At 41.6% G+C, this 12,909-nt stretch overlaps 1 protein-coding gene across 4 annotated transcripts in view; it reads left to right on the top strand.

The window, feature by feature from the left end:
• Positions 1–2,402: 2,402 nt before the first annotated feature.
• The window catches only part of sgl (UDP-glucose 6-dehydrogenase sgl), a 198,867-nt gene continuing 188,360 nt past the window's right edge, over positions 2,403–12,909 (top strand). For all 4 annotated transcript variants that reach the window (XM_071682636.1, XM_071682646.1, XM_071682617.1 and 1 more), the window contains exon 1: positions 2,403–2,528. The gene's annotated coding sequence lies outside the window, so the exon portion shown is untranslated. The remainder of the gene's footprint in view (positions 2,529–12,909) is intronic.

Genomic DNA, 12,909 nt, shown 5'->3' with positions numbered 1-12,909 from the left:
GACACTGATGATGCACCTGTCTGTCTATATGCCAGATAGGTTACATTATGTGGCACTGACACTGATGATGCACCTGTCTGTCTACATGCCAGAAAGGTCACATTATGTGGCACTGACACTGATGATGCACCTGTCTGTCTATATGCCAGATAGGTTACATTGTGTGGCACTGACCACAGTGATAAACCTGTTTGTCTATATGCTAGATAGGTTACATTATGTGGCACTGACCCTGGTGATGCACCTGACTGTCTATATGACAGATGGATTACATTATGTGGCACTGACCCTGGTGATGCACCTGACTGTCTATATGACAGATGGATTACATTATGTGGCACTGACCCTGGTGATGTACCTGTCTATATGCCAGATGGATTACATTATGTGGCACTGACCCTGGTGATGAGCCCGACTGTCTATATGACAGATGGATTACATTATGTGGCATTGACCCTTGTGATGCACCTGTCTGTCTATATGCCAGACGAATTACACTATGTGGCACTGACCCTGGTAATGCACCTGATTGTCTATATGCCATATGGGTTACATTAAGTGGCACTGACCCTTGTGATGCACCTGATTGTCTATGTGACAGATGGATTACATTATGTGGCATTGACCCTTGTGATGCACCTGTCTGTCTATATGACAGATGGATTACGTTATGTGGCACTGACCCTGGTGGTGCATTTGATTGTCTATGACAGATGGATTACATTATGTGGCGCTGACCCCGGTGATGCACCTGATTGTCTGTATAACAGATGGGTGACATTATGTGGCACTGACCCTGGTGATGCACCTGACTGTCCATATGACAGATGGATTACATTATGTGGCACTGACCCTGGTGATGTACCTGACCGTAAATATGACAGATGGATTATATTATGTGGCAGTGACCCTGGTGATGCACCTGACTGTGTATATGACAGATGGATTACATTATGTGGCACTGACCCTGGTGATGAGCCCGACTCTCTATATGCCAGATGGATTACACTATGTGGCACTGACCCTGGTGATGAGCCCGACTGTCTATATGCCAGATAGGTTACATTATGTGGCATTGACCCTTGTGATGCACCTGTCTGTCTATATGCCAGACGGATTACACTATGTGGCACTGACCCTGGTGATGCACCTGACTGTCTATATGACAGATGGATTACATTATGTGGCACTGACCCTGGTGATGAGCCCGACTGTCTGTATGACAGATGGATTACATTATGTGGCACTGACCCTGGTGATGCACCTGACTGTCCATATGACAGATGGATTACATTATGTGGCACTGACCCTGGTGATGAGCCCGACTGTCTATATGACAGATGGATTACATTATGTGGCACTGACCCTGGTGATGCACCTGACTGTCCATATGACAGATGGATTACATTATGTGGCACTGACCCTGGTGATGAGCCCGACTGTCTATATGACAGATGGATTACATTATGTGGCCATGACCCTTGTGATGCACCTGTCTGTCTATATGCCAGACGGATTACACTATGTGGCACTGACCCTGGTGATGCACCTGATTGTCTATATGTCAGATGGGTTACATTATGTGGCACTGACCCTAGTGATGCACCTGAGTGTCTATATGCCAGATGGGTTACATTATGTGGCACTGACCCTGGTGATGCACCTGAGTGTCTATATGCCAGATGGGTTACATTATGTGGCACTGACCCTGGTGATGCACCTGAGTGTCTATATGCCAGATGGGTTACATTATGTGGCACTGACCCTGTTGATGCACCTGACTGTCTATATGACAGATGGATTATATTATGTGGCACTGACCCTGGTGATGCACCCGTCTGTTTATATGACAGATGGGTTACATTATGTGGCACTGACCCTGGTGATGCACCTGACTGTTTTTAGCTTTGTTTCGCTCAGAATAGAACATCTTAGTTCCTATTATTGTACATATTGCCTGCCATTCCCTGGTTACGAAATATAGTCATGAAAATATTTATAATTGATTTTTGATTCTTTATTGGTCCGTAAACTACAATCATATCTATAATGTTAGTGTTCATTCATTTGAAATAATTCTATTTTGCATCTTACTCGTGTATTTTTGTGCTCTCTTTTGTCATTAATACAAATATTTCATGAGGCTCACATTTTATATTCTACCATTGATGAAATATTTAGGTAAGTACATTGTTTATATGTTTTGCCAAAATATATTCACACTGAAACTCGTAATTGCCTATTGCTCAGAAATTCATTGATGATATAACATATTAAACTTTCAAAATACTCTAATATAAAAGCAATGATTATTGATCAAGTAATGTTATACAATGAAAATCGACATGAAGAACTTTATACATTTTCTCTCTGTCACGTTGGCATTACATTCGGGGTCCCTGCCAGGGTTTGTTTACGTAGTTATTTCCTGTGGCCTCTGCCAGGCTGAGCTTCCCAGTCACCTGTCAGACACTGGGAAGAGAACTGGTATTACAGAACGATCACTGCTGGGCTCTGAGACTACATTGGTAAGGCGATACAGTGGCATATAAATTTCACTGTATGTAATATTTAGCCTGAAAGAGAACCACATGTGCTTACTGTTGTTTGATATTAGGACACAGCAATATAGTACATGGTAAACTTAATAAAGATTGGATGAGCAGTTTACAGTACCACAATTTCAAGTAGGGTTCCATGGAAATCGGCAGTATTTCATTTTGTTCATTGATGACGAATCATTGATTCTTGATATATCTGTCAACGTTGTTTCTATTAATTTCGTTTTACTTACAATGTACTAAAGATATGAGACGGGGGGGAACTTATGTGGTATACCTGGTGATGGATGTTAACACAGTGGTCTTTGGTAAAGTAACTCTTAAAGCCGATTTGGGCTACCCCTATTAACGTAATTATCGCTGAGTGATGAGGAATTTGGTCATTCATCTGAAGAAGGATAAACGTGTTCTTTTTTATAGGTTTTGATGAAAGTGGTACCAGTGGATTCCTTACACTCCGGAAAATTGTTTTTTAACTTGGTAGTTCTTACTCGAACGAAATGAAATCTCCACACAATATGCAAGGCTTTTCAGTAAGGAGAAATTGAGGGGTAAATGCAATATACCAACTGTACAAAATGTAGAGTCGATTGGTATTGTTTATTTCAAAATCCATCAACGAGAGCATGAACAAGGGGGCTCCTGTGACATCTTTAAAGTAATTTGCAGAGTGAAGGCCCTTTGCAAGTTACTGGTCTTGTGAGATGTGGTACTTTGTACTGTGGCCAGTACAATGTACCATACAGCATGAAATTTGAATAGATCGTATTATTTACTTCTGTAAGTTATACAAATCTATTATATTAATGAGGAAGAGATTAAACCATACCTTTTCCTGAAAATTGCTATTTTTGAACAAAGATTTTGCTAAATATCTAAGTACCTTTTAACAAAGGTTCCACAAAGAAACTAAGCACCTGTTGAACAAAGATTCCACTAGATAATTAAGTACCTCCTGAACAAAGATTCCTTTTAGAATCTAAGCACCTCTTGAATGAAGATTCCACAAAGAAACTAAGCTCTCCTTGAACAAAGATTCCACTAAGTAACTAAGCAAATCTTAAACAAAGATTCCGCAAAATAACTAATGAAACACCAGTGCACCTCTTCATATTTATGTACTGCTTCCTGCACATTATGATACACATTTATCACCACACAGTACTTGAGCAGCAAGACGTATTTCATAACAGTTGTATGTAAAAATCATTACTCATCATTTATAAGTAATTGTCTCCATTTTTTCACCCCATGAAGCAAACTGCAAATCCTGTTGGAGAGTTCAGCCCTTTAAAAAACAGATTATTCTCTCTATACCTGAGAGCAAATTAGTACAAATTAAATGTGTCAGAATTCATCTGAAACACACCAAAATATAATAAAGGGATATCATAAACTTTTACATTTTCAGAAACCACCAGTTACTCCACCTTTCCCCTTTGTTTTCCTCTTGAACCCCATAAAGCATGGCACCATTCACAGAATGAAACTGCAGGTGCATACCCTCTGAAATAAGGCAAATTTGTTACATCATGACTGCATTCTTCATGTATAGTGCCCCAGAATGGAATTAATGTTTTTTTAAACATTTTATTCTTTACAATACTTGTATAGCACCACATATATTCCCCGTCTCAATTTTTCTTACTAATTGGATATTTTTTTAATCAAAGGATATGAATTAGTCATGCTATTACAAAAAACACTTACATATTTCTAAGCAAAACAGCAAATCCATAAAGATACAGTATAGATCACAAAACTAAAGCATATGTGTATATGTTGTGTTATAATTTTCGCTGTCTCCTGCATTAGTGAGGTAGCACAAGGGAACAGACAAAAGAATGGCCCAGCCCACCCACATACACATGTATATACATAAATGCCCACCCATGCACATATACATACCTATACATTTCAACATATACATTCATATACATGCACAGACATATACATATATTCACATGTACATATTCATACATGCTGCCTTCATCCATTTCCACCGCCACCCCGCCACACATGAAATGACACTCACTCCCCCTGCGTCTGCGTGAGGTAGCGTTAGGACAACAAAGGCCACATTCGTTGACACTCAGTCTCTAGCTGTCATGTGTAATGCACCGAAACCACAGGTCCCTTTCCACATCCAGGCCCTACAAAACTTTCCATGGTTTACCCCAGACACTTCACATGCCCTGGTTCAATCCATTGACAGCACGTCGACTCGGTATACCACATTGTTCCAATTCAATCCATTCCTTGCATGCCTTTTACCCTCCTGTATGTTCAGGCCCCCATCGCTCAAAATCTTCTTCACTCCATCCTTCCACCTCCAATTTGGTCTCCCACTTCTCCTCGTTCCCTCCACCTCTGACACATATATCCTCTTTGTCGATCTTTCCTCACTCATTCTCTCCATGTGACCAAACCATTTCAATACACTCTCTTCTACTCTCTCAACCACACTCTTTTTATAACCACACATCTCTTACCCTTTCATTACTTACTTGATCAAACCACCTCACACCACATATTGTCCTCAAGCATCTCATTTTCAACACATCCGCCCTCCTCTGCACCCTATCTGTAGCCCATGCCTCACAACCATATAACATTGTTGGGACCACTATTCCTTCAAACATACCCATTTTTGCTCTCTGAGATAACGTTCTTGCCTTCCACACATTTTTCAACACTCCCAGAACCTTCGCCCCCTCCCCCACCCTGTGACTAACTTCCAATTCCATGGTTCCATCGGCTGCCAAATCCACTCCTAGATATCTAAAACACTTCACTTCCTCCAGTTTTTCTCCATTCAAACTTACCTCCCAATTGACTTGTCCCTCAACCCTACTGAACCTAATAACCTTGCTCTTATTCACATTTACTCTAAGCTGTCTTCTTTCAGACATTTTACGAAACTCAGTCACCAGCTTCTGCAGTTTCTCACCCGAATCAGCCACCAGCACTGTATCATCAGCGAACAACAACTGACTCACTTCCCAAGCTCTCTCCTCCACAACAGACTGCATACTTACATTCACCTCCCTAACAACCCCATCCATGAACAAATTAAACAACCATGGAGACATCACGCATCCCTGCCGCAAACTGACATTTACTGGAAACCAATCACTTTCCTCTCTTCCTACTCATACACATGCCATACATCTTCAATAAAAACTTTTCACTGCTTTTAGCAATTCTCTTCCACACCATAAACTCTTAATGCCTTCCATAGAGCATCTCTATCAACTCAATCATATGTTTTCTCCAGATCCATAAATGCTTCATACAAATCCATCTGTTTTTCTAAGTATTTCTCACATACATTCTTCAAAGCAAACACCTGATCCACACATTGTCTACAACTTCTGAAACCACACTGCTCTTTCTCAGTCTGATGATCTGTACATGCCTTGACCCTCTCAATCAATACCCTCCCATATGATTTCCCAGGAATACTCAACAGACTTATACCTCTGTAATTTGAACACTCACCTTTATCCCCTTTGCCTTTGTACAATGGCACTATGCATGCATTCTGCCAATCCTCAGGCACTTCACCATGAACCACACATACATTGAATATCCTCACCAACCAGTCAACAGCACAGTCACCCCCTTTTTTGATAAATTCCACTGCAGTACCATCCAAACCTGCCGCCTTGCCGGATTTCATCTTCCGCAAGGCTTTTGCTACCTCTTCTCTGTTTACCAAATCATTTTCCCTTACCCTCTCACTTTGCACACCACCTCGACCAAAACACCCTATATCTGCCACTCTATCATCAAACACATCCCACAAACCTTCAAAATACTCACTCCATCTCCCTCTCACTTCACCACAACTTGTTATTACCTCACCATTTGCCCCCTTTACCAATGTTCCCATTTGTTCTCTTGTCTTACGCACTTTATTTACCTCCTTCCAAAAAATCTTTTTTTATTCTCCTTAAAATGTAATAATACTCTCTCACCCCAACTCTCATTTGCCCTCTTTTTTTTACCTCTTGCATGTTTCTCTTGACCTCTTGCCTCATTCTTTTATTAATCTCCCAGTCATTTGCACAGTTTCCCTGCAAAAATTGTCCAAGTGCCTCTCTCTTCTCTTTCTCTAAGAATTTTGCTTTTTCATCCCACCACTCACTACCCTTTCTGAGCTGCCCACCTCCCACCTTTCTCATGCTACAAGTATCTCCGTAAGCCATCACTGTTTCCCAAAAAACATCCCATTCTTCCCCACTCCCCTTACGTCATTTGCTCTCACCTTTTTCCATTCTGTTTTCAATCTCTCCTGGGCTATATAAAAAGAGTGTGGTTGAGAGAGCAGAAGAGGGTGTTTTGAAATGGTTTGGTCACATGGAGAAAATGAGTGAGGAAAGATTGACAAAGAGGATATATGTGTCAGAGGTGGAGGGAACGAGGAGAAGTGGAAGACCAAATTGGAGGTGGAAAGATGGGAGTGAAAAAGATTTCGAGTGATTGGGGCGTGAACATGCAGGAGGGTGAAAGGCGCGCAAAGAATAGAGTGAATTGGAATGATGTGGTGTACCGGGGTTGACGTGCTATCAATGGATTGAACCAGGGCATGTGAAGCGTCTGGGGTAAACCATGGAAAGTTTTGTGGGGCCTGGATGTGGAAAGGGAGCTGTGGTTGTGGTGCATTATACATGACAGCCAGAGACTGAGTGTGAATGAATGTGGCCTTGTCTTTTCCTAACGCTACCTTGTGCACATGTGGGGGGAGGGGGTTGTCATTTCATGTGTGGCGGGTTGGCGACAGGAATGAATAAGGACAGACAGTATGAATTATGTACACGTGTATATATGTATATGTCTGTGTGTGTATATACATGTATACGTTGAGATGTATAGGTATGTATATTTGCGTGTGTGGATATGTATGTATATACATGTGTATGTGGGTGGTTTGGGCCATTCTTTCGTCTGTTTCCTTGTGCTACCTCTCTGACGTGGGAGACAGTGACAAAGTATAATAAAGAATATTATTTATATCCGTTATACTTTGTCGCTGTCTCCCGCATTAGCGAAGTAGGGCAAGGAAATAGAAGATAGAATGGCCCAACCCACCAACATACACATATATATACATACCCAGACATATACATATATACACATGTGCATATTCATACTTGCTGCCCTAATCCATTCTCGTCGCCTCCCCGCCACACATGAAATGACCCCCCCCCCCCCCCCCACCACCACCACCACGCGCACACGTGAGGTAGCGCTGGGAAAAGAAAACAAAGGCCACAGGCCAAAGTTAGCAAAGAAATCATTATATAGAGTTGAACCTAAAACTCCCATTGACACCAAGAATCTTTAAGTTTTCCCTTTTAATAATAATTTTACTTTATTTTCCATGTTGCTTAAATCCTTTAATGTAAATGTTGCCTTCAGCTACAATAATACTGTAAAGAATATCTTAATCAGGAACTCATCAGAAAATTCTCCTAGGTGCATCTATAAAGTGCCATGTAGATATTGTGATAAGTTTTATGTTGGGCATACTGGTAAAGATCTTTCTGTTAGACTTAAGCAACATAAATATAGTATAAGAACAGGACAAGAATCAAATGCCCTGTTTAATCAGATTAAAAACTGTGATCAGTGTATTGACTGGAGTAATGCCATCTCAGTTATTAACTCTAACTCCATTACCACACGAAATATCATTGAACCTTCTATTATTAAATACACAAATAATTGTGAAGGTCTATACAAATTGGATGGCTGTATTGTTGATAAAATTTGTAAACAATTCCCCTTCTTGTCCACATAATAAGTTTATGATACGCTCGTTGTCTGTCTTGGACAGTCACGTGTTTATCAAATGGCGTCCCAGCTACGTCTGTTCGTTGTATATCAGCTGACATATTTTTTTCTTGTATCTCCCCTGGGAGAGCCTTGAAGAATGTGTGGAAGTCGAGAACATTATCTCGGAAAGCAAAAATGGGTATGTTTGAAGGAATAGTGGTTCCAGCAATGTTGTATGGTTGCGAGGCATGGACTATGGATAGAGTTGTGCACAGGAGGATGGATGTGCTGGAAATGAGATGTTTGAGGACAATGTGTGGTGTGAGGTGGTTTGATCGAGTAAGTAACGTAAGGGTAAGAGAGATGTGTGGAAATAAAAAGAGCGTGGTTGAGAGAGCAGAAGAGGGTGTTTTGAAATGGTTTGGTCACATGGAGAGAATGAGTGAGGAAAGATTGACCAAGAGGATATATGTGTCGGAGGTGGAGGGAACGAGGAGAAGAGGGAGACCAAATTGGAGGTGGAAAGATGGAGTGAAAAAGATTTTGTGTGATCGGGGCCTGAACATGCAGGATGGTGAAAGGAGGGCAAGGAATAGAGTGAATTGGAGCGATGTGGTATACCGGGGTTGACGTGCTGTCAGTGGATTGAATCAAGGCATGTGAAGCGTCTGGGGTAAACCATGGAAAGCTGTGTAGGTATGTATATTTGCGTGTGTGGACGTATGTATATACATGTGTATGGGGGTGGGTTGGGCCATTTCTTTCGTCTGTTTCCTTGCGCTACCTCGCAAACGCGGGAGACAGCGGCAAAAAAAAAAAAAAAAGAATCTCCCCTGATGATTTAATTATTACATTAAAGTGCACTTGGGAACTTATTGTGTTTCATTTTCCCTGTGGACTCATAGGAATATACTTGATCATGTGCAAAACTATGATCCTTTCCAATATGTATATGTAACCTGGTCTCGTGCATCAAAGCTGCTAACACACTCGCACAGCTGCTCCCAGAACACTTGCCTCATGATCTTCCTTCTCATGACCAGGTGCATAGGCACCAATAATCACCCATCTCTCTCCCTCCACTTTCAGTTTTACCCATATCAATCTAGAGTTTACTTTCTAACACTCTATCACATACTCCCACAACTCCTGCTTCAGGAGTAGTGCTACTCCTTCCTTTGCTCTTGTCCTCTCACCAATCCCTGGCTTTACTCCCAAGACATTTCCAAACCACTCTTCCCCTTTACCCTTAAGCTTCATTTCACTCAGAGCCAAAACATCCAATTTCCTTTCCTCAAACATAGTACCTACCACTCCTTTTTTCTCATCTTGGTTACATACACACACAATCAGACACCCCAATCTAAGCATTTGAGGAGGATGAGCACTCCCCGCATGACTCCTTATGTTTCCCCTTTTAGAAAGTTTAAATACAAGGAGGGGAGGGTTTCTAGCCCCTCTCTCCTGTCCCCTTTAGTCACCTTCTACAACACGTGGGGAACGCATGAGAAGTACTCTTTCTCCCCTATCCCCAGGGATATAGTGATAGGTGATTTGAATGCAAAGGTGAGTAATGTGGCAGTTGAGGGTATGATATGTGTACATGGGGTGTTCAGTGTTGTAAATGGAAATGGTGAAGAGCTTGTGGATTTGTTTTCTGAAAAATTACTGGTGATTGAGAATACCTGGTTTAAAAAGAGAGATGTACATGAGTATGTACGTAAGTAGGAGAGATGGCCAGAGAGCATTATTGGATTATGTGTAGATTGATAGGCACGTGAAAGAGAGACTTTTGGATGTTAATGTGCTGAGAGGGGCAACTGGAAGGATGTCTGATCATTGTCTTATGGAGGCAAAGGTGAAGATTTGTAGAGGTTTTCAGAAAAGAAGAGAGAATGTTGGGTTTAAGAGAGTGGTGAGAGTAAGTGAGCTTGGGAAGGAGACTTGTGTGAAGAAGTTCCAGGAGAGATTGAGTGTAGAATGGAAAAAGGTGAGAGCAAATGATGTAAGGTGAGTGGAGGAGGAATGAGATGTATTTAGGGAAGCAGTGATGGCTTGTGCAAAAGATGGCTGTGGCATGAGAAAGGTGGGAGGTGGGTAGATTAGAAAGGGTAGTGAGTGGTGGGATGAAGAAGTAAGATTGTTAGTGAAAGCGAAGAGAGAGGCATTTGGATGATTTTTGCAGGGAAATAGTGCAAATGGCTGGGAGATGTATAAAGGAAAGAGGCAGGAGGTCAAGAGAAAGGTGCAGGAGGTGAAAAAGAGGGCAAATGAGAGTTGGGGTGAGAGAGTATCGTTAGATTTTAGGGAGATTAAGAAGATGTTTTGGAAGGAGGTAAATAAAGTGTGTAAGACAAGAGAACAAATGGAAACATCGGTGAAGGGGGCTAATTGGGAGGTAATAACAAGTAGTAGTAAAGTGAGGAGATGGAGTGAGTATTTTGAAGGTTTGTTGAATGTGTTTGATGATAGACTAGCAGATATAGGGTGTTTTGGTCGAGGTGGTGTGCAGAATGAGAGGGTCAGGGAGAATGATTTGGTAAACAGAGAAGAGATAGTGAAAGCTTTGCGGAAGATGAAAGCCGGCAAGGTAGCGGGTTTGGACGGTATTGCAGTGGAATTCATTAAAAAAGGTGGTGATTGTGTTGTTGACTGGTTGGTGAGGATGTTCAATGCATGTATGGTTCATGGTGAAGTGGTATAAGCTTGTTGAGTGTTCCTGGGAAACTATTTGGGAGGGTATTGATTGAGAGGGTGAAGGCATGTACAGAGCATCAGATTGGGGAAGAGCAGTGTAGTTTCAGAAGTTGTAGAGGATGTGTGGACCAGGTGTTTGCTTTGAAGAATGTACGTGAGAAATACTTGGAAAAACAAGTAGATTTGTATTTGGCATTTATGGACCTTTTCATGGAACACCATCCACTGTCTCTTTGTATGGAATACCACCCACTGTCTCTCTCTGTATGGAACACCATCCATTGTGTCTCTTTGTATGGAACACCATCCACTGTCTCTTTGTATGGAACACCATCCACTGTTTCTATTTGTATGGAACACCATCCACTGTCTCTCTTTGTATGGAACACCATCCGCTGTCTCTATGTATGGACCACTGTCCACTGTCTCTCTTTGTATGGAACACAATCCACTGTCTCTCTTTGTATGGAACACCATCCACTGTCTCTATGTATGGACCACCATCCACTGTCTCTCTTTGCATGGAACACCATCCACTGTCTCTCTTTGTATGGAACACCATCCACTGTGTCTTTTTATGGAACACCATTCATGTCTCTCTTTGTATGGAACACCATTCTCGCTTCTGTTTTTGTGGAACACCATCCACTGTCTCTCTTTGTATGGAACACCATCCACTGTTTCTATTTGTATGGAATACGATCCACTGTGTCTCTTTGTGTGGAACACCATCCACTGCCTCTCTTTGTATGGAACACCATCCACTGTCTCTCTTTGTATGGAACACCATCCACTGTGTCTTTTTATGGAATGCCATTCATGTCTCTCTTTGTATGGAACACCATCCACTGTTTCTGTTTGTATGAAACACCTTCCACTGTCTCTCTCTGTGTGGAACACCATCCGCTGTCTCTCTTTGTATGGAACACCATCCACTGTTTCTATTTGTATGGAACACCATCCACTGTTTCTATTTGTATGGAACACCATTCACTGTCTCTCTTTGTATAGAACACCATCCACTGTCTCTCTTTGTATGGAACACCATCCACTGTTTCTATTTGTATGGAACATCATCCACTGTCTCTTTGTATGGAACACTATCCAGTCTCTCTATGTATGGACCACCACCCACTGTCTCTCTATATATGGAACACCATCCAGTTTCTATTTGTATGGAACACCATCCACTGTCTCTTTGTATGGAACACCATCCACTGTTTCTATTTGTATGGAACACCATCCACTGTCTCTTTGTATGGAACACCATCCAATGTCTCTTTGTATGGAACACCATCCACTGTCTCTCCTTGTATGGAACACCATCCACTGTTTCTGTTTGTATGGAACACCATCCACTGTTTCTCTTTGTATGGACCACCATCCATTGTCTCTCTTTGTATGGAACACCATCCACTGACTCTCTTTGTATGGAACACCATCCACTGTCTCTCTGTATGGAACTCTATCCACTGTCTCTCTTTGTATGGTACATCATCCACCGTCTCTCTTTGTATGGAACATTATCCACTGTTTCTATTTGTATGGAACACCATCCACTGACTCTTTGTATGGAACACCATCCACTGTTTCTATTTGTATGGAACACCATCCACTGTCTCTTTGTATGGAACACTATCCACTGTTTCTATTTGTATGGAACACTATCCACTGTTTCTATTTGTATGGAACACCATCCACTGTCTCTCTTTGTATGGAACACTATCCACTATTTCTATTTGTATGGAATGCTATCCACTGTTTCTATTTGTATGGAACACCATCCACTGTCTCTCTTTGTATGGAACACCATCCACTGTTTCTATTTGTATGGAACATCATCCACTGTCTCTTTGTATGGAACACTATC

The sequence above is a fragment of the Panulirus ornatus genome, chromosome 3 (genome assembly GCF_036320965.1).
Source record: "Panulirus ornatus isolate Po-2019 chromosome 3, ASM3632096v1, whole genome shotgun sequence".
Taxonomy (NCBI): domain Eukaryota; kingdom Metazoa; phylum Arthropoda; class Malacostraca; order Decapoda; family Palinuridae; genus Panulirus; species Panulirus ornatus.
Note: the sequence above shows the minus strand (reverse complement) of the source record. Positions and strands in the feature narration are given on the sequence as shown.